Source organism: Peromyscus californicus, unplaced genomic scaffold, assembly GCF_007827085.1.
Source record: "Peromyscus californicus insignis strain IS unplaced genomic scaffold, ASM782708v3 Scaffold_3__1_contigs__length_106647218, whole genome shotgun sequence".
NCBI lineage: Eukaryota > Metazoa > Chordata > Mammalia > Rodentia > Cricetidae > Peromyscus > Peromyscus californicus.
The window spans coordinates 4712576-4730702 of NW_026294551.1; the positions used below are offsets into that span (position 1 = coordinate 4712576).

At 51.4% G+C, this 18127-nt stretch overlaps 1 long non-coding RNA gene across 8 annotated transcripts in view; it reads left to right on the forward strand.

Annotated features, from left to right (window-relative positions):
• Nucleotides 1-18127, forward strand: part of LOC128121802 (uncharacterized) — a 93043-nt gene that overhangs the window by 14611 nt on the left and 60305 nt on the right. For 4 of the 8 annotated variants that reach the window (XR_008222261.1, XR_008222264.1, XR_008222259.1 and 1 more), the window contains exon 2: nucleotides 8874-9479. This is a non-coding gene — a long non-coding RNA (uncharacterized LOC128121802). The remainder of the gene's footprint in view (nucleotides 1-8873; nucleotides 9480-18127) is intronic. The other 4 variants (XR_008222265.1, XR_008222266.1, XR_008222260.1 and 1 more) reach the window with 1 other exon arrangement.

The following is an 18127-nucleotide window of genomic DNA, read 5'->3' on the forward strand; positions in this document are numbered from 1 at the left end:
GGTAGTAAGTACCTTTACCACTGAGCCGTCTCACAGGCCCTGCTTCAGTTCCTTGAATGCTGAGGTTACAGCCGCTCACCATGAGGCTGATCCTGTAGCCACATTCTGTCTGGAAAGTGAGAGTGACTGTCCTGCCAGTGGTGGCCAGCAGGCCCCCCTGAGAGGCGGGTGGCGGTTGCATCTTGCCTTCCCTTGCTCCTGAAGCAAACTGTGCAAGAAGTCTCTGACATGTCAAACTGGCAAGTAGATGGGAGAATTTGGAGGATGTCAAACCTGACCCGCACCTATGAGGCTTAAAAATATGGTAATGCAATTAGCAGCCTCGACAGCCTAATGAAGCCGCTCTAAAACGCTGATAAAATACCACCGAAGGAAGCGCTCAAGAGGCTCTTCAAACTCCCCCAAAATATGAAGTGTGTCCTTGCAGAGAAAGCGGCAATCTGGCCTCCTTTCTTCAAGCTTCGAGATTAATTAGGGGCTTATTTAGTGCGTGAATGAGGGAACAAATGAGCTCTTGGATTGAAAGCACTGAGACTGATTTAAAAAATTTTTTTTACAATCATAAAAGTCTTCATTAGATATCACCACCAGCAGGCTTTGTATTCAGGGAGGAGACTGCCCTCCCCTCCCACTACCGCCTAACAAAAGGCCTTTCTTCCCAAGGCTCAGCTTGGAAGCTTGTCTGGGCTCCAGGCAGTTTCAATATTCTACCTGCCCTCCAGAGCCTGAGTGTGAACCTAGCCATTCTAGAACAGAGACCAAACAGGTGAGGTAGGGGAGGAAGGATGCATCGACCTCCTTGGAGGCCTTATTCTCTCCTCAGCCATTTGTGATGAAGGGACAAATGGGGGTCCAGGGACGGGACGCAGTTGGTAAAGTGCTTGCTTGCAAGTCCAGGGACCTGAGTTGGATACTTAGAACCCGAGTTAAAACAGCAACAGTACAAAAACAAGTCAGATAAGGCAGTACATGACTTAGACCCGAGGAACAACACCTAAGGTCATCCTCTGGCCTACACATGTACACACATGCATGCATGCACATGCACATGCACATGCACACACACACACACACACACACAAAGGAAGCAGATGGGTAGAGAGATGGCTCAGTGGTTAAGAATACTTACTGTTCTTGCAGAGGGTTTGAGAGAGCAGTCAAGACGTCTACAGCTACCCATAACTCCAGCTTGGTGGGGAAATAATGTCTTCCTTTGGATTCCATGAGCACTGTACTCAGGTGTACAAACCTGTATACAGTCACACACTTATACACATAATTAAAAACAAATTAGAATCAACGAAAGACTTAAAGAGGAAAGACAGGTATGGGAGAGGCAGCAGTGTGTAGCCTGATGACCCCCCTCCCACAGTGACCCTGGGTAGAGGCAGGACCAGCAGCCCTGGCCACTCTACTCTGTATTTCATCAGCTCGTGCTGACTGCATACAGTGCAGCCTAGACACTCCTAGATGACAGGATCCCAACAGTAAGGGAAGCTTCCGTCTCCTGGCTCCCACAGCCTGCAGCCTAGGGCTGACTCCCTGGATATTTACAGATTACCAGTGCGGTTTCTCTTCTGGATCTGCCACAGCCAGGATACCAGTCCACCTCTGTACCGTGACATCAAAGGTGTTGAGAACATTGTCATGCTAAACGGAACCTGGATGTGTCTGTCGCCTGTTCTTGACATTCTTCCTGCATCTGGAAACTGGGGATGTGACTGTGTGACCACCATGTCACACAGAGGCCACCAGATTGTTCTCCATGACTCCTACTACCTTGTGTCTCAGTGTGGTCCTCTCCCCAAGACTCAAATGGGACTGTGCCTGATCAAATGGACATGATTAATATAGGACTGTCACACCGTCCGGCCAGAACACACCCCTGCTCTCTGTGCTGGCTTGGACAAAGCAGTTGGATGAGCTCTGAGTTGCTGATGGAGGGGGCTATTTAGCTAGAGCAGAGGGTGGCCTCCTGCTGATAGCCAGCAAAGAAACAGGCCCAACAGCCCACACAGTCCCAGCTATAAATAACCGAGAGAATCTGAGGCAGATCTTCCTTTCAGATGATTGGCAGTCCAGATTGATGGCAGTGTCCTCCTTCTAAACTGGAAGACCTGGCCAGACAGCGCCTGGGCTCCCGGACCCTGTTTTGTTTTAAGTTTATTGTCTTGGGGTCATTTGTTACAAAGTACTTGGGAGCTAGTTAGCCCCCACCGGAGGTTTAAAACAAAATGGTGAGCTGTGGTATCAAGAGAGCAGCCACTGTCCAGCTCTCTCAGTGCTGGCTAGCAAGGCTGGCACCAGGAAACAGCGTCTGAGAAGTGGGATCTGAATGATTATAGGACCTTTTCTGGAGTCTATTTGTCGCTACCTGGATGAGGCCCCATCCCCATCATATCTTTGCTGCGTGATGATGGATAAATGGTCTAACTACCCTGTGCCAAGTTTTCTCACTTGCAGTATGGGAGTGGTACTGGTCCCTCCTTTTTCTCGTAGAAGGAATAAAGCAATCCCCTAACTAAACCCTCTGTAGTTCCTGATCAATCCCAGCTTTTGGGATCGCTCGTAAGGCATAAGAACGTGCTTTACAGATGGAGAAATGGAAGCCGAGAGAAATTAAGAGAAAGAGAGTCATACGGTTAATCAGAGGGCCGGCTGGACTCACCTCCCCTATCCCGTTTATCAGGTCCGCAGTTGTGGTGTTTCTGCAGCTTGTAGAGTGGGCGGGATTTCCAGGCGATGCCCTGGTGGGACACCCTCCTAGAGCCTGGGGAGTGTGGTTCACATCTCCTTTGTTGCTTCCTTATTTGGCTGTGCAGCTCAGAACCGGCCTGGCCTGGCAAGTGCATCCACCCCCCCCCCCCCCCCCCCCCGTGTTAAATAGTTTTCCTGTTGCTGATAAAATACTCCAACAAAAGCAACCTAAGGAAGAAAGGTTTATTTGGCTCACAGCTCAAGGATGCAGTCCATGGTGGGGAAGGAGGGCAGCAGGAGTGAGGCCCTGGTCACATGATATCCTCAGTCAGGAAGCAGAGAGAGAGGAAGGCCGGTGCTCAGCTCTCTTCCTCCTGTTTATCCAGTCCAGGACCCCAGCCCAAGGGACTGTCTGGCAGCTGATTCTCCATTCTGTCAAGCTGACAGTATTAGCTGTCATATGCCCCCTTCCTCTCCTCTCATAGGCCAAAGGCATGCATCTTGAGCTGTGTATCCAGAGGGTGGGCCTGACAACTTCTGGCCCAGGTGGACCCACAGTGAAGCCAGAAGCAAGCTGTAGGCAGGAGGGTGGCAGGAAATGTGTGCTTGGGTTGACATTTGGGACCTTACTTGTCCTGCGGTCTTTGTGCAGAATGGTTTCTAGTTTATAGGACCTTTTCTGGAGTCTATTTGTCGCTAGTGGGCCACCCTCACGTCTGTGTTTCCATGTCTATGTTAATTAGTTCTAAAGGCACATAAGGTTGTAGGTCTTGACCTGTTTGGTTGCCATAATCATGTGCCACAGGCTAGAGGCTGAAACCACAGACACTGGTGTCTCATAGTGTGGAAGGAAGAGGGAGCCATTGTCTCTTGTCCTAAGGCCACCAGCTCCATCCTGAGGGCCAGTATTAGTTACTTTTCCTGTTGAGGTCATACAAGCAACTTAAGCGAGCAAGGATTTATTCTGGTGCACAGTTTGAGAATGCAGTCCAGATGTGGCGGCAAGAGTGGGCGGCAACTGCTTACCTGGCATCTGTAGGCAGGAAGCAGGCAGGGAGGAGTCTGGGTGCTCAGCTCACTGTCTCCTTATTCAGTACAGGTACTCAGTTCGTGGATCGGCGACACCCACATTCAGAGTGCGTTTTCGCACCTCAGTTAACCCAATCTAGAAACTCCCTCAGGGACACGCCCAGAGGCTGGTATCCTAGGTGATTCTAGATGCTGTGAGGCTGACCACGAATGTTAACCCAGACACAGTCCCACTCTCTGTGAATGTCCTATTACAGCTTTAATTCTCTCCTAAAGAGTTTGCCTCTCACACAGCCTCACCGTGGGGCAAGGCTCTGACAAGGACTGGGGGAAGACAGTTCAGCCCATCACACTTTGCCAGTGCCTGCTTTGTTCATAGGGGCTGGCCAGTGATCAGTGTCGATGGAGTCATCCCTGGGGCAGAGTTTTCAGCTGCAAGATGCCAGCTTCCCTTGTAACCCAGGGCTTTGCTTCTGCCAAAGGTCACACCCACTTTGGAGGGCGATCTCCACGATGGTGAGATGGGGGGCTACTTTAGAAATGAATGGCAGCAAGCTCTGATCTGGTGTAGGCTTTAGAGGAAGGGAGAGAGAGAGAGGATGTATTTCAGAGTTTCCACCGCAGGCTGTCCCTGGCCCCGGCTACCATGTTAGGGAAGTCTGTGTGGTCCGGGTGAGCGTGTCTGTCCTTGTTTACAGCTTGGTGGGTCTGTAGCTGCAGAGTGGGGCTTGTTTCTGAGATGGCTTCCTCTTCTGCTGGAGAGTTTTGGAGAGGAAAGACTAACAGTGCAGGGTGTAAGAAGCAGAGTGACACCAGCAGAGGGGAGGGGACATCTGTGGCAGCGTCACCCACCCCCAGGTCTCTGATGCCACTCTGGGCCTTAGCCTGATAACAACACCCAAAGAGGTTGCCAGAAGGTAGTGAGGTACTGGAGGGACCACCTGATCTGATTGTTTTATTCTCTTCCCTCCACCCCCACTGTTCTTAGACAAAGAGATGTCAGAGGGACCCAGAGAAGGAACCTAGGAAGGGATGAAGGATGTGGAGCATCCTTGAGGAATCCTTGACCAACTTTGAGGACCCTGAATAGAACGGGAGCCACCTAATGCTATGGTCTTTTTGAGAAGTCTAGGCCCTCAATAGGTCAGTGGCCAGGACGGCAGGACTCAGCCATGCTGTGGGGTTGGGGCAGGGGACTGATCCCCCGTAGCGTTTTCTGAAGTTTCTCACTTCTCCGTTTTTCCTCACCCTCTACATCCCTTTGTTTAAGGGCCACACCTTCTAGTCCTGGAAATGGGATGCAGGAGGAGGCCCATCCTGTCCTGACTTTTGTCTCCTCCCTGCCCCTGAACATGGCCACGAGTCTTGTTCCTTTCTTTCCTGTGGCTTCCCACCTGGCTCTCTTTCTCCATGCTGGAAACAACCCTACACTGTTCTTTGGGTGTCTTAGTGGAGAACGCCACATACATTACAGCATCCGGGGTCAGCACACCATCCTGACACTGCAAAGAGGCTCAGGGACATGCGTGTGCCTGTCCTCACTGTTCTCAGGCACCCCTGGGGCTCTTTGTGCATGTCTCTGTGCACTGTCCTGGACTGGAAAGTGTAGCGGTGATGGCAGTGGGGCTGTGTGCTGCAGAGGATGCAGCAGCAGGCCCCTGCCCTCTGTGAAGTCCCGCTCACCTACCTTATTGAGCTTGGTTCTGTCTTTGATGTACAAGGGGCTTGGAGGAGAGGTGGTCTTTAGAAATTACACAGGGCTGCAGAGACTCATCCCAGGAAACACTAGGATTCAGAAACAGAAGGTGCAATTTGCATACTACTTTGCATCTCATTTGCATAGACCTTCAGCCTATTAAAGCAACCTCTCCTCTCTCTCCTCTTCCAGTGGCTGGGGCTCCTTGGGTCCCCTCTATAGGAAAAGCTCAGTTCTGTGCTTAGCCAGGAGGGCAGAACCTCTGCTGGCTGACCTGGGGTGATGGCTCTGTGCAGCATCTGGTCATCTGGCACGCTGGCAGTCAGGGAAGTTTCTGTGGATGCTCTTGAGGCCGTTTTTTCTCTAAAGCCAAGAGCTCACTATGCTAACAAAGTAGCATGTGGCCTTGTCTCTTGTCCTGGTCCCTTGGTCCTTGTGTGCAGTCTGGGGGCTGTGGAAAGGGAAAACCTGTCTTCCTGAGTTTGAAGGGTCCATAAACATTCTTTCTTTGGGTTGGGAATGTAACTCAGTTGGTAGAGTGCTTGCCTAGCATGCAAAATGCCCAAGGTTCCGTTCCCAGCTCCACATAAAACTGGGTGGGGTGACACACCCCATAGTCCCAGCACTGGGGAGGTCGAGGCAGGAGAAGCAGAAACACATGGTCATCTTCAGCTTCTGTGAGTTCGAGGCCGATCTGGGCTACAGGAGATGATGTTTCAAAAAAAAAAAAAATACTTGTTTTCACTGAGATGATTTGAGGTGGGTATAGTCTCAGTTGGCCCTTCCTGTCCCTCCTGTCCCCAGAAGTCTGGGCTGTGAAGTCTCTTTTTCCACGCTTAAGGTCTGAGACCTTCAGTGACACATTGTAGGCCTTCTGGTGAAGGTAATTCACCCCCTCCTTATTTTAAGACAGAATCTTATCCTGTAATTCAGGCTCGCCTCATACTCAGAGTGATTCCCCTGCCTCACTCACCCTCCCAGGTGCTGGCATTACAGTCCCGAGCTACCATGTCTAGCTCATGGATTTAATTTTGCACGTACTGGGCCACCTGGCTCCCCTCCTGCCTACACTGAATTCTAGAAAGCGGAAACAAGGCTGGAGTGACAGCTGCACGCTGCCCCTCTGCTCTCCCCATCCTTTGAACCTCTGCAACAACTGACGTGACTCACCACACCCGGGGTTCTGGCCTTCAGCAGAGAAGCACTCCAGACGGGCACTTCCTGGGCTCAGCTGGCCAGATGTCACGTGCTCGAGGTCAAATCCCAATTCTGTCACTTGTTGCTGTGTGATCTGGTTAATTTCCGAGCCTTTCTACATCTTGCCTTCCTGTTGCTCTGTGTGTACCAACCATTTAGAAATGGAAGAGTTGGGCACATCTGAGGCCCACAGGTCAATGGCTTCTGTCTGCCCCATGAGAAGGATCTTCTTTCCTCATGTGTGTGTTTCTATGTGTGTGTTGTATGTACATGTCTGTGTGAGTGTGCACATGTGTGACCACCCATGAAGACCAGGGGTTAGTATTGGGCATTTTCCTCAGTTGTGTCTCCCATTATTTGTTGAGACAGGGTCTCTCACTGAACCTGGAGCTCACTGATTTGGTACATTGTCTGGCTAGGCAGCTCCAGGAGTCCATCCCAGCACTGGGATGACAGGCATGTACTGCTCACACCCAGCATTTATGTGAACGCTGAGGACCCAACTCAGGTCCTCATGCTTGTGTGGCAAGTACTAAGCCATCTCCCCAGCCCAGGCCTTCTTCAAAAATCAGCCCCTAACCCCTGAGATTCCAGGAATGGTGGTCCTGGGCACCTGTGGATGGTAGATCTTACGTAATCCTGGAAGGGAGCAGCCCTGACCTGAGGGGTACCAAGTACATCTTGTCCATTCGAGAGAAGCAAGCTGAGAGCAGAATTTGCAGCTGAGTAGTGAAGCTCCATAGGCATCCATCACTCCCATCCCCGTCCCACGCAGAAAAGGGAAGGGGGTTAAGATGGGGAGCAGGGATGGAAGAGCGTGAGAGCTGAGAAATATCAAGCAATAAAGGACTTTAAAATAGATTTACTTTAATTATATACTTCGGTAATTTGCTGTAGTTTCCCATCCCATTATTAAATTACAACAGTAACTCATCTAATGGATTTTTTTTTTTGCTGAGGAAACATTCATTGTATTTTATTGTGTTTTTGTGCTATAGTCTATAATGATGGAAAGCCAGTCTGCCCTTGTACCTGGAACAAGCTGGGTATGTGGACGGTAGCTGAGGAGTAGGGTGGACTCAAATGCCAGCTGCTAACGTCCCTTGGTCACTAGGAGCTGAGGTTCTGGGGAAGGGGGGACAGGCATGGTGGCAAGAGAGAGAGGCTGGGGCAGAGCCTTGGACATGGGCATGTAGCTGCTGGGGCGATGAGTCACAAATGGGCAGGATGGACAAATCAGGCCATGCTTTCCCTAGGGTTTGTGTAGGCCCAGAGGGCAGTTCTTTACCCATGTCTGACCACCTTTCCAGGTGAGACAAAGGCCCAAGGACGGCCACAGGTAGTTTCTTTCTCTGGGAAGGACCATTGCCAGTGATATTGAATGTTGCTGGTCTCACGTCACCAGCTCCAGGGTCAGGCCTGTCGCACTCTGGGTGGCAGGAGGGTGTCAGCGGTACCATCACTCCCAAGGGAAGGCTGGAGTTGCCAGGCTTGGTGGACCCCTCCTAGCACCCCCACATTCTCCTCCCTAGCTTCTTTGAGCTGGAGTCACTAGCCACCCTGAACCTCAAATATGCCTTTGCCCAAGTATTAGAGAAAAAGGACTTGTGTTTTCCCTACACCCGTGTGTGGCAGGGTCCAAAGCTGTCCCTGGTAACAAAAAGAATAGGTGGTGTGGAATGCTGACCCCTGGGTGGGACTTAGCTGCGGCACAGCAGCTGTGCTACCTACACAACATCTGCACAAGACTGGACCGGCCACCCTGCTGTGGAAAGGGCAGGTGCTCGTGAGGCATTTCCACCAAGGATTTATCCACAGTTAATAGTTGCTGGGGCAGGGAGAGAGACATTTTCTTTTTTTTCTCTTAAAACACATTCTCTCTCTGATGTATGTGTGAACATATGCATGCACATATGTGTGTGGTTGTGCATGGTGCATGGGTGCATGCAGAAGCCAGAGAGGAGGATGCTGAGTGTCCTGTTCTGTCACTCTCCATCTTATCCCTTCGAGACCGGGTCTCTCACTGAACCTGGAGCTCAGCTGACCGCCAGCAAGCCCTGGTGATCCCCCTATCTCTGCTCCCCACAACACTGGGTTTCGAGTGCACACAACCATGCCTGGCTTTTCATGTAGGTCCTTGGGATTTGAACTTGGGTTCTTAGGCTTACACAGCTTGTGCTCTTACCTCTGAGTCACCTTCCCATTTTCTTCAGTCAAACAACTAACATTAATCATTCCTTTTCCTCATTTACAGATAAGAAAATTGAGGCTCAGATTAAGTGAGTCAGAGAAGGCAGACAGATGTCCAGTGCCTGATGGAGAGCTGGACCCCAGCTGCGGTCTCAAGTTAAAGGTCAGCGACCCAAAGAGCCGGAACCTACTCACAGCCGGAGACTAGGAGGGCCGCTGTGGGTGGAACTAGGAATCGACCTTCATAAACAATCTCACATGACACGCCACCTAAGCCACTTGCAAATGATGCTGCAGCAGAGATGGCTGAGCCCCAGCGGCTCCTGTGAGCTGTCTTCCTTGCTTCTCCTGGCGGGCTCCAGAACCCGCCATGGGACACACATCTGCCTGGCTCCTGCCTTTCCTACCTTGGCCTTTGCTGGTTTTCCTGGCTGGCCCTTTGGGATGGAAACCTGATTTGGGGGGTGGCTGGAAGCTCAGGGGTAAAAGCTCTGTGCTGGGTGAAGGCCCTGCTGGGATTCCGCTACTTGCCACAGGAAAGGGAAGGCTCCCCCTCTTCTATGGAATCCCAGGCTTTCCTTGGTACAGCACCTCCTCTTCCTGCCTGTTCCCAGTTGTTTTCCAGGCTTCTCCATGACCCTTTTCTCAGGGGTCAGCATGACCATGTGAGGTAAGATGCTTCTAGACCAGAGAACTCTGGCTCCCACTGTCCCTGAGGGTCCTGCCTGTGTGGTGGTATTGTGTTCCCCGAAATATTGTGCACTTTAATAAACTTATCTGGGGTCAGAGAACAGAACAGCACAATATTAAACATAGAGGTTAGGCAGTGGTAGCACATACCTTTAATCTTAGCATTCCAGAGGCAGAAATCCCTCTGGATCTCTGTGAGTTCAAGGCCACATTGGAAACAACCAGGCATGGTGACTGACGCCTTTAATCCCAGAAAGTGAGCCTTTAATCCCAGGGAATGATGGCAGAAAGCAGAAAGATATATAAGGCATGAGGACCAGAAACTAGAAGCATTTGGCTGGTTAAGCTTTCAGGCTTTCGAGCAGCAGTTCAGCTGAGATTCATTCTGGATGAGGAATCAGAGGCTTCCAGTCTGAGGAAACAGGATCAGCTGAGGAACTGGCGAGGTGAGGTAGCTGTGGCTTGTTCTGCTCCTCTGATCTTCCAGCATTTCACCCCAATAACTGGCCTCAGGTTTGATTTTATTAATAAGACTCTTTAAGATTCCTGCTACATGGCTGTCTAGCACCTAAGTGGCTCTAGGCCCTGGGTTCACCTGAGGGGTGGGTTTCTGCCTGGTCCCCGCTCATCCTGAGACTTCTCTAGCCGCATGCTCACCTGGCCATTGTCACAGGAACCAGCTATTCCTTCAGGGACCGGAATCTGTAAGTCATTGTCACGTTGCCAGACACATCAGACAGCAGAGGTCAGAAAGCCTCTCTCTCCAAGGGACAAATGAAGACGGCAGGCAGGTCAGAACTAGTGAACGAAAGAGCACCGTATTTTATTCAACAAATCCTTAGCAACTGAGCTTGCTGGAGATAAACAAACAGACAGGCACAATCCTCCAGCCGATCCAAGCTGGTGTCAGGTGAATGCTCCGCCCACCACGACAGTTGATGCTTCTGGAAAGTCGGTGGAAATGGGCTCAGGAGGGTGAGTGTGATTAACAGACCCTGGCGGCACCAGGAGCACCATGAAGCATTTGTCTCTGACCTAGAACTTCTCAGACAGGGTCCTAGGAGGAGAGGAGGGCCCCCCCCCCCGCATGTGACTCAGTTGGCCTCTTTGCCTGTGGTAGGGAGAGCAAGGTGAGGAACCAGCTGTAGCGAGGAGTCAGATCTGTGCGACCTTTGAAGATTTATTTTCACTTGTTAAATTGTGTGTCTCTGTGTGGGCATGCGCACGTGAGTGCAGTGCCCAAGGAGTCATTGGCTCCCCCTGGAGCGTTCTTACAGGTGGTCATGAGCAACCTGACGTGGGTACTGGGAACCGAACTCTGGGCCTTTGCCAGAGCAGTGTAAACCCTTCACCTCTCGGCCATCTCCGTAGTCTCCCCCTGGCCCTGTGGTATTAGTTCTCCGCAGCTCTGCAGCTGTCTCGGAGGAGGTTTGGAGATGCTGAGTTCCACTCTGGGCCCTCACCCCATGGCCTGTCCTAGCCTGGGCCGTGTGTATCTCCATGGCCGTTCCTGCTGTGTGACCTAAGCTCCACATGCTATTTTCACCTCTTACGCACAGCCCTTCTGCAGAACAGTCCCTTTCTGCCTGGTGGCATCATCCCAAATGTGCTGTGTCCTAGTTTAGGAACTGTGAGCTAAGGGGAAGTCGGTACGGGGAGAGCAGCTCCCCCGGAGGCCTCAGATCCCTGCTGATCTCTGCGGGGGGGGGGGGGGGGTCCTGTTGGAAGCAGAGCGGAGTATTCACAGTGAAATTAGAAGCTTTTGTGTGTTTCCAGTCAGTGGGAGTTGATTTCTGATCTGGACTATTGACTGGTTATTTCTGAATCAGGGTCTTCCCTTCACCCTTTCAGGAAGGTTGCAGGTTTAGTTTCTGGGAGGCAGATGGAGCGTGGGGGTGGGGGCTGGACAGCAAGGAACAAGAAGAGGGAAGGAGCTGGGGTAGGCGTGCTGTCTGAGCTGGCCCAGATGGACAGCTCTGACCCACCTCCCACCTAGCCCTTAGCTTGGCCGCTCAGGGGAGGGTCTGGCCATGGGCAGGGCACCTCTCAGCACCTGAGCCTGCTACCAGGAGGAAGCGACACACCCACTTCTGAAACTTAGTGTCCAGAGAGTGTAGCAGCCTCCTGGAGCTGGCCTCACTGACCCCTCCAGGGAGAGCAGGATTCCAGCATGGCCCCCCATCTCCTAGCTAGTCCATTGAGGTTGCCTGTGTTTGTGTGGATAGCTCCTACTCTAACTCGGGTCAAATGTGGCTGTTGTTCAGAGGGAGAATCCTTGACTTCTTCAGCCTCTGGACTCTAACCATTCTGGCAGGAGAGAGGATATTTTAAAGAGAGACACATCTGTTGCCTGACTGTAGAAACAAAAGACCCCAAAGAGTTAACATTTCCACAGGAATCTCATGCTGCGGGGAGGGAAAGACTGAATGCTGATGCTAATCCAGAGAATGGACTTGCTTCCCAGGTAGGGATTTCATACAGTTCTGAGAATTTGATAACGTTGCAGGACCCGCTGGAGTTGAGACACCGATGGGTCAGTCCTGGGCAGGACCACACCACACCTTGACCTTGGTTGTTCAGACCTCTTGCTCTCTGTTTAAACCTGAACTTCGAGTCATGCTTTAAAGGTGGGCTTGGGGAAGGGTCTCTTCATCTGTCCCTTTTTATATGATTCCATTTATTTATTTATGGACAGATGTGTGTGTGTGTGTGTGTGTGTGTGTGTGTGTGTGTGTGTGTGTGTGTGTGTTGGTGTGTGTGTGTATGTGTATCTGTGTGTGTGTGTGTATCTGTGTGTGTGTGTGTTGGTGTGTGTGTGTATGTGTATCTGTGTGTGTGTGTGTGTGTGTGTGTGTGTGTGAGGTCAGAGGACAGCTTGTAGGATTAGGATCTGTCCCTCACCACGTGGGTCCTGGGGGGTATAACTGTCAAGCTTTATGGCAGGCACCTTTCTCCAATGAGTCGCCTCACTGACCCCATTTGTCCCAACATGGCCACACTGGGAAAAAAATCCGTCTTTGCTTTTTTCTAACGCTTGTCTTTTTAATTGGCACTGGGGACAAGTAGCAAAAAAAACCTTGATTGTTGGGATTTGACCCTAAAAACTCAGATGACAGCTGACCCACTCCCGTCAGGGCTCCACAACCTCCTTCCCGCCTGTTTTGTGGTTTATGTCAACCCATATGAATGATTTCTTAGGGTCCCTCCTGTGTCAGGTTCCCTGGGGTCAGACGTGACCTTGTGTTTCGCCTTCTACCCTATGCTTTTTGTTTTTGTTTTTGTTTTTTTACCATGCTGGGAGCACAGCAGTTGCTCTGCAACTTGGTGATGTAGATGTGTGAGTGGGAAGGTGAGGAGTGGTGGGGTCTGTGCCCCATCCTCTGCCTGCTTTTATTGCTTCAGAGTTCCAGCCATCGGTGACCACAGCAGCAGTAGTCTCTGGGAAGTGGTGACAGGCAGACTCAGTGGTGCATGCTGACATCTTTGTTGGCCTTTGTCCTGCCTGGAAGCCCCCTGGACTCCAGAGGCCAGGACTCTGTCACTGTGATGGATAGAGTGGGGAGGGGTCGGTCACAGCAGCCATCCCTGCTTGTTTTCAACTTTCTCCCCTCTGTGACCTGAGAGTCCCATAAAGTCCCATGGGACGGGAAGGGGGATGTAGGAGGCTTTGGGGGTGGGTGAGGGTGGGGGAGGCTCTCAGCTTTCTCCCCTTTCCTCTCTCCTCCTTCCTCCGCTTCTCCTTTTCTCTTCTCTCTCTGGGTAGCACCAGGAGCCCTTTAAAGGTGAAGTGTGTTTATGTGGCATCTACAGGAGATTGCCTGGGTCGACAGCAAGGAAAAGAGTGATTAATGGCTGGTGTCCCACTGATACACCAGGAGTCTTCAGTGGCCTCCCAGGAAGCCCTGGTCAGCTGTGCCTCTCAACAGCTTTGAGCCAAGAAGAAGCTGAGGTCTGGAGGGAGGCCCAGGAGGTGTCTGTCCTGGCCAGTGTGTCCTCCACATGGCTGAGTGATCCTAGCAGCTGGAAAGAGCAATGTGAGAGACCAGTAGTCTGGCATTCAAGGCTGAAGTGGGCTGCAGTTTGTCTTAAAGATTCAGGGTCCTTTTGCGTCCTATATCATCATGTATCTGTTGGCCTCTTAGTAAAGCTAACCTTTCCTAGCGCTTACCACCTGAGTGCATGATTTCAGCAAAATGTGCCATTGAGGTAATGCCTCGATCTCAGCCCATGGTGGGAGGCTCCCAGTTTTGGGGACCAGGGCCTAGAAAGATTCCCTAGGAGGTTACAGAGAGCATGGTGTTTATCTTCTTCCCAGAATGACCTCACTTGGTCTGGGACACCCAGACTACCCGTGAAGGGTGAAACAGTAATGACCTCCTAACAGAGGGTCCACCCAAAGCTTAGTGCCCCGTTGAGTACCATGATTGATGCTGGGATTTGGGGTTAAAATCACCCTTGCCCAAGCCGAAGACTGAGCTGGTCTGTACCAGCCTCCCTACTGGCCACAGGTGTTGCCTTCACAATGCTTCTAAAAGGACTCATTGTGAGAAACCCTGTTTCTTTCTAGGGACCATGGAGCTTCATTCATAGATGGAGACAAGGGTCACATGGTGTCTGTTGGCAGGACCGGCTCTTGGGAGACTTGGTCCCATGCTGCTTTCTTTATGTCTGGTGGTCGCATGCCACGCTTAGCCTGTCCTGGCTTGAAGATTTGCCACTCCAATCTCTGCCTTAGTGAGCCTGTGTCTAAACTCTCCTCTTCTCTTGAGGATACAAGTCATTAGGTTAGAGACCACCTCGGTGCATTATGACCCCACCCTAACTTGATCCCACTGGAAAAGACCCCATGCCCAAGTAAGGTCCCACTGACGGGTTCTAGAGTTCAGAACTTGGGATGATCTCTGAGAGGACATACAACCACACATAGACACTTAGTTTTGTGTTCGTCTTCCAAACCTGAGCCCCAGGCTATACTTTGGGGACATCCTAAGCTGAGATGTATCTGTCATGGAGTAGGGCTCAAGAGGGGAGGCACAGACTGGGGTGAAGTGGGGAAGGACAGAGGGGCCTGAGGAGCACTGGACATCTCCCACACAAGGAGCCTGACGGAAGCAGAGGAGGCTGCTTCCAGACTGTTCCCTAAGGGCCAGTGTCTGACCCTGGTTTTGGACCTTCCTAATCCAGAGAAAATACAAGCAGAATTCTCCATGAAAGATATCTTGACACTGCACTGTCGAACATTAATAACTTATCTATTTTTGGATTCACAATAAGGATCAACACCCCCGGGGCCACTAAAATGCCACTGTAAGTGTTTACATTATTTTCTTGGGTGAGCAGAGCTTTGGAAAAGAATAAAAGGAAACTAGAAAACAGAAAAACTTCTGAAAATACATCGAATTAGCCTGTGCTTCCTTCTCTCCCCATGAGCAAAATTGGGGTCAAGTGACATTCCCTGCACATGGAATGTGTTCCCCTTTTGGGTCATTGTCCAAGGCCCTTTCTCATCTGACACCCACAGCAGCCCTAAGCTAGACAGACACTGCATATTTACACTTTGGAATTGAGTCCCTCTAGGGGAGCAGGAGCGGGAGAGGGAGAGAGGGAGGGAAGGAGGTGGGTGGGAGGAGAGGAAGGGAGGGAGTGCTTCTCAGGCAGGAATAAGGGGAAGGCAGAGCCTTCCGGCTCTGATGCTAACCACACATACCCAGAAGCTGGCTGGCTGCTGCCAAGGAGTCCAAAGGAATAGCAATATAGCCACCATTTAGTCTGTATCCTGAAAGCTTTTGAAATGCCAACCTGGCTTCCCTCAGCTTGTCTCCACCCTTGAGTAATCCTCAGAGGAGCTGTGTTCATAAGACAAATCTTCAGCTTCCCCCACTCTTTGAGGTGGGTCCCCCTGTCTTGTTGCTCAAGGGCCCCTCTGCTCTCTTCTATAATAGAGATTGCCAGGGTCACCTTGTGATTGTAGAGCACCGGTGTTTGGGTAGAGCATACTTTAAACATTTTTACCCAACATTCCTCCCCGAAAGGGGCATTTTACTTCACAGTTTCTCTTTCATAGATTGTGATAGACTCCATTCTTATTTCCAATTCTCCGGCCCCTCCCCACATTCCTCCTGGTGGAGAAATTCACATTTTTTTTGCCAGGTGGCTTTGCAGCACCCTCCCCCAAATCCAGGTGCAGAGTTCCCCTGCCCACTCAGGCTGGTGTAGCCACATGATCCGCAAGCACCTGGAGCCGAGTCCCCACAGACCTGTGCCCACGAATAAGAACACTGACCAGGCAAAGTGTTTGCTGTGCGTACATGAGATGCAGGGTCTGAAGAGCTGAGGAACTAGGATTCTGGAGAGCTGGCCCTCGTCCTGGCATCCTAACATGTTCCGGCCCCAGCCATCACCAGAAAGAGCTTCCATATGTCGGTATACCTTCCTCCCCCCCCCCGCCCCCCCCCGCGCCCCCCCCCCCCCCCCCCCCCCCCGCGCGCGCTTCACTAGGGAGACTCTGGGGCCATTCAGACACAGCAATGCCATTCTAAATCTTCCCAAGCTGGGCAGCCAGCCTTAGCACATTAGCTGCTTGCAGGAGGCAGCCACTGTGGCAGCCACATTATGGTGCCCATCGGAGTCAGGCCATGTTTAAATGTGACCAGTCTGCCTACAGGCATTGTCTTTATTTTAGGTGCCACACAAAATCTTTGAGTGCTGTGATGAATGCATTTTCCCCCACTTTCCTGGAGCCCTACTTGAGTTGGGGGTGATGGGTCAGGATAAAGGTCAGAGACAAAACCCCTCACAACCACCTCCTAGAAAGCTAATGCAGAAGTCAAAATGGCATGGCATCAGTCCCACACACTACATGGGCTCATTTCATCTCTACATAGTAGCAGAGGCTCACAGCCTCGTCCACATTCCACTGAGGTGACAAGGGGAGGTGAAGTGACTCCCTGAGGTCACCAGCTGCAGGAAAGAGGGAAAGGCAGGCAGGTAGGGACCAGCCCTAGGCTTCTCTGGGTGTGGAGCTACATGCTTTCCCTTGTTTGGTGGGCTCTCTCTGTGGCTATACCTTCACTATGCCCAGCAGCAGGAGGGCACAGAGCTGACTGCTGGCTGGTCTCCATGGCAACAGCTGACGAGCCAGCCTGTATCAGATGATGGCAGAGCCGTCAGCCTCAAGCTGCCTTGGAGTAAAAGCTGGACATGGCAGGATCTGTAGGGAGAAGAGTGCATGGAGGGGGATGGAGTGGATGTAGAAGGGCCCCCTCCCCAGCAGCCATCATCAGTTCATCCCTGGCCCTGTGGGTGGGGTTTTGTTCCTTGCTTGTTCATTTCATATATATTTCCTGGATATATACCCTGGGTTGGACACAGGGCATACAAGGCTCTTGCCCTCAAAGGGATACAGTCCAGGGAGGGAAGCTAATTGCTAGGCAGTCCCAGTCTGCTAGGACTGAAGGGAAGATGGTGGGTATCAGGGGCACAGTGTAAGGCCCCAAGAGAGGTGTCCCCCTCTCTGTATATAAGACTTGGGTACAAGATGGACAGATGTTTGTGGGGCATTCCTAAAGGATGGAACAATCCATTAGAGAAGAATGGGGCCAAAGGATCCAGGTTTAGGTGGGGAGAAAGACAGGGGGATGGAAATGAGAGAGGGGGCCTGACTGCTGCAAGTCTGCAGCATCAGAGCTCTTTGTAGATATGGGCAGGGGAGCAAGCTGGGCACGTCCTGGGATCTGGAAAGGGAAAGCCTATTCTAGACCATGCCCTGGGAAATAGGACAGATTTGATCTTCACATGACAGCAAATGAGGCATCCCTACCTCCTATGTTACAGACAAGGCAGCTGAGGTGCAGGTAGCTGCCTTGGATAGAGCAGGAAGTGGGGCTCCAGCCCTGACCTAGGCAGCTATTTCTAGGAAGGGAGAGATCGTCCCTCATGCCATGATTCTCCCCCCACCCCACAAAACCTAGGGTTTAGAAGAGCGTATGGATCTGCCAGGGTTGACCAGTTGTCTGTCTCAGGGACTCACCTATGGAAGGGACCCTTGACACTGAGGATGATAATGTACACTGAACTCCTGGGGCTGTGTGTGGATCCCATGGACTCTCTGGGAAGAGATCAGACCATCAGGGCTGCTTGCTGGTTGACTCACTGAGAGCAGGGGTGGGGTGGGAGCGGGGTTTCTGCCCTTCTCTCTTCCTTTCCTTCCCTTTCTTCTCAGGTTTGCTACATATGTACATTTGCACACATGAGCACAGCTGCACAAGACATGTTTGTACACATACTTGAATACACTCCATTTGTAGACCTACCTGCACATTTTTTGCATTACCCTGGTGCCTTTGCCCACCACATACCCTTGTGCACCTTAGGTACTTGCATACACGAATGTGCACACTCACATCTTGTGTTCACACACCTGCACATATGGCCAACATGTACTCATGAACACATGTGTAGTGGGATATACACACAGTGGCTTGTGCCTATCTGTCACTGGGACCATTGTTCTTTTCTTTGGTTCCCCCAATGTTGTTTTCATTGGAAGACTCCGAGCCTTGTGTCCTTCTCTCTGTCTGTCTCCCCAGTGTGGGGCTGGTTAATATCTTACATGGAACTGGCTGCAAC